Source organism: Nansenia antarctica (assembly GCF_963989245.1).
Source record: "Nansenia antarctica genome assembly, chromosome: 1".
NCBI lineage: Eukaryota > Metazoa > Chordata > Actinopteri > Argentiniformes > Microstomatidae > Nansenia > Nansenia antarctica.
Genome location: NC_137674.1, coordinates 73,680,384 through 73,685,012, shown reverse-complemented (window position 1 = coordinate 73,685,012; position 4,629 = coordinate 73,680,384).

Here is a 4,629-nt window from a genome sequence, read left to right as displayed (position 1 = left end):
CTGGAGAGAGAGAGAGAGAGAGAGAGAGAGAGAGAGAGAGAGAGAGAGAGAGAGAGAGAGAGAGAGAGAGAGAGAGAGAGAGAGAGAGAGAGAGAGAGAGAGAGAGAGAGAGAGAGAGAGAGTGGTCATTAAAAATGTAAGCTACAGGTGCTCTAGACAGACATTAGGGCATCTAGGTGTATTCTCAGACATTCAGATTGGATTTCAAATGTACATCGTTCAGTTGCAGTTAACATCAATGAAACAATTGCTGATTGTTATAAATATCAATATAACAACATATCAACTTTTCATATGTTGCCATATATATAGGCTAATATGGCTATTGCCTATTATATTTTGCGTTTTACGAAAGCTTACCTTTTATGATATAATTGCTAATATCCAATATTGTCCCTCAGATATCCTATAATTGTTCGGACTCGATAAAATGCATCGGCGTCAATAACCTCTCCTCACCCGTGTAACAGTTTATTATCTCTCTTTACGTGAATAAACTCATTGACTGCAATCCGATTGGACGAATGTATTTACTCTGATCCAATCAGCTTGGGGAGGTTTTATTACGCCGGCCAATCCGGGAGTGTTGTTCTTCTAAGCATGGGCATTTACAAGAAATCGTCTTGGAAAAAGAAAAGAAAAAAAAAAGTTTGCCTGTGCTATAGTAGGCTGCACTTTGTACGATGTGAATGACAGAGTAATAAATAGTCGTGGAAGGGTGAATGAAGGGGAATTTTAAACAACGTCATAAAATGACATTTTATTTTAAAGGCCCGCCTAACAGCCAGAAAGATGTTATCATAGGCTACTTACACAGGGTGATGCAGGCTCTACCCTGCCAGACAAATTACCATAATAAATGGTCAAAGCTCTATTCTAATTTAATCTGTATTACATTCTATTCCATTTTATTGTACTCTGTTATGATCTGTGGATGTACAATCTTCCAGGTTATCTAACTTCTTTCTCCATACAGTATTGTCCTGTGTGAGTCCCATGTGTGGCTGTACCGTTTCCTCTTTTCTGACTGAACCCTCTAAACTCTGGACCCGCTAGGTTTTAACCAGAGCGCTCCCCATCTGTTCAGAGGCCTTGTACCTACTACAAGTTAATTTGAGTATGATGAAAGACCCCCCAAAAAGAACATTTGATACAAAATAAATATATATGTTAATTGTGTTTGGGACAAATAAAAAAAAAAACGAATCATTTGATACAAAAGAAATACATAATTTTTTGTGGAATCTAGTAACGCTGCATTTCTTTTTAAAATCCTGACAACCTTCCCCAAGTTCACTTTCATAACTGTACTTGAAACACTTTATGGTCATGGTCCCTGTAGATGGTTAATGCCATTGATAAATGATTATTGCAACTGATCTCAATCTCAAGAGATTAGAGTAGTGAGCTGAAGACACTCCTCCAGTTGGTCCTTAGACTTTTTCGTGTCAGAGGGACAAACATTTCATATAGAAACTGGGATAAGCGGATCGTGCGGTGAAGGTCAGGTCACATGTCCTGGTCTGTTTAGAGGATTTGAGATGGTGCTGTGGTTTAGCTCACCAGCGGTGTGTAGGTGGAGTTAGAACAGGGGTCTGTTTAGAGGATTTGAGATGGTGTAGGTGGAGTTAGAACAGGGGTCTGTTTAGGGTAAACTGGGGTTGGGTGTGCCATTGACTGGTTCAGAGTGAGTTCTTACTGCAGAGACAGAAGGCTTACCTACAACCTAACCCTAACCCAAGAACGACTATCGCTCCATGTATTTTGCTCCCAGGTACAGGACGGACACACACACACACACACACACACACACACACACACACACACACACACACACACACACACACACACACACTTTCACAAGTTTGGTTATAATTGTAATTTCATTTGATGCTAGATGTACAGTACATCTATTAATAGCCATAATAGCCACAACAGAATACTGCATTGGATTCATAAATAGTATTTAATAGCAGTTATATTATTTGGCAAACAATGAAAGTGAAAATCTTTATTTAAAAAATGGGCAGATAAATACACTATGATACAACTGAATTTGTACCGCTAAACATTTGAACAGATATCTGAAAACCATTACTAAAAATAACTTCTCCCTTATTCATTGGCATAATTACAAAGCTCATAATTACTAGTAAACGGCTAACATAATATGTTGATGTTATGATAAAAACTAAAGTTCTCATATAATAATTACGGTAAATGTAGGAAGACCCCATACGGCTTTGGACTGTAGTGATCGTTCAGTTGACTGACTTGGGGTGGGGTGAGGCAGTCGTCTTATGGCTGTTATTTGAAAGCTTTAGCACATGCAGATACATTTGGATCAGCTAAAATGTGGAGAGAGGGCATTGCTTTAGGCCATCATGTTCGGTCTATCCACTCAACATCATTCAAGTCCTGCACCTAACCAGCTACATGTACCTGTGCTCAAGCCTAACATGTTACCATGTTATAACATACAGTATATTAATAACCAACATCCTTATGCACATCTCTCCATGTTCTGGTTAGTCTTAAATGGATGGTCCATCTGATTTTCATGTTTAGCTAAACATCATGTTTAGCTATATATATATATGTGTATATATTATAATTTAGTATGATCTTACCCCAAGTTGTCACTTGTAGTGAAAGCTTCTGCAGTTGCTACTACAGCACAGGCTAACAGTTAGCAGCGCCCTCTCCAATAGACAGGATTTCAACAGACCCAGTGCAGCATCATTTCAACTACATGCCAAAATCTCCTCAGAAAAAAACATCAAACAAATAACAAGTAACCGATGTTTACTGAGGGTAGGGACCCTGTCATGTTTACTGAGGGTAGGGACCCTGTCATGTTTACTGAGGGTAGAGACCCTGTCATGTTTACTGAGGGTAGAGACCCTGTCATGTTTACTGAGGGTAGAGACCCTGTCATGTTTACTGAGGGTAGAGACCCTGTCATGTTTACTGAGGGTAGAGACCCTGTCATGTTCACTGAGGGTAGAGACCCTGTCATGTTCACTGAGGGTAGAGACCCTGTCATGTTTACTGAGGGTAGGGACCCTGTCATGTTTACTGAGGGTAGAGACCCTGTCATGTTTACTGAGGGTAGAGACCCTGTCATGTTTACTGAGGGTAGAGACCCTGTCATGTTCACTGAGGGTAGAGACCCTGTCATGTTTACTGAGGGTAGAGACCCTGTCATGTTCACTGAGGGTAGAGACCCTGTCATGTTCACTGAGGGTAGAGACCCTGTCATGTTTACTGAGGGTAGAGACCCTGTCATGTTCACTGAGGGTAGAGACCCTGTCATGTTCACTGAGGGTAGAGACCCTGTCATGTTTACTGAGGGTAGAGACCCTGTCATGTTTACTGAGGGTAGAGACCCTGTCATGTTCACTGAGGGTAGAGACCCTGTCATGTTTACTGAGGGTAGGGACCCTGTCATGTTCACTGAGGGTAGAGACCCTGTCATGTTTACTGAGGGTAGAGACCCTGTCATGTTTACTGAGGGTAGAGACCCTGTCATGTTCACTGAGGGTAGAGACCCTGTCATGTTCACTGAGGGTAGAGACCCTGTCATGTTCACTGAGGGTAGAGACCCTGTCATGTTCACTGAGGGTAGAGACCCTGTCATGTTTACTGAGGGTAGAGACCCTGTCATGTTTACTGAGGGTAGAGACCCTGTCATGTTCACTGAGGGTAGAGACCCTGTCATGTTCACTGAGGGTAGAGACCCTGTCATGTTCACTGAGGGTAGAGACCCTGTCATGTTCACTGAGGGTAGAGACCCTGTCATGTTTACTGAGGGTAGGGACCCTGTCATGTTCACTGAGGGTAGAGACCCTGTCATGTTTACTGAGGGTAGAGACCCTGTCATGTTTACTGAGGGTAGAGACCCTGTCATGTTCACTGAGGGTAGAGACCCTGTCAGTTGGAGAAGACACCGCTAACGGTTAGCCTGTGCTGCTAACGGTTAGCCTGTGCTGCTAACGGTTAGCCTGTGCTGCAGTAGCGAGCAGGACAACTCAGGCTAACATGATATTCACCTACGCATGAAAACAAGCTGACACATCCCTTTTAATGGTCATCTATTTGGGTATTCAGTATTGAGGAGGGGTAAGGTGGTGAGGTGTGAGGTGGTACAGATGGGCTTGTAAGGTGTTCAGGTGTTCAGAGTAAGGCTTCAGGGAGAATCAGTGCTCCTGATGTGGCTGTACTTAGATCCGTTTAGTGAGGTTGTGTTTGGGGAACAGGAGAGGTAGAGTAGTAGTGGGAGAGTCTATTGCCCATATCCAAAACTACCACTAGCCCTTACCCCCTATGTACCCCTATGTACCCCTATGCCCTTACCCCCTATGTACTTCTGTGGATTGGACAGGTGGAAGCGACATGGCAGGAATTCCACCAAGCCTTTTTTTAGAGAGCAAGTTGGAGCTTCTTCTACCTATTGCATAGACATATACATATCGCTTTTGTCTATCCAACCCTCTCAGATCTATTCAGGTGCTTTGGGGTTGGGGGGGGGGGGGGAGGTACGGGCTACAGGTTGATACAGGACTGGGTTTGGATGTCACTCCTGGCAGGCCAGAGCTGGAGGGCGGTGGGACCCGGGGACGCACGGCT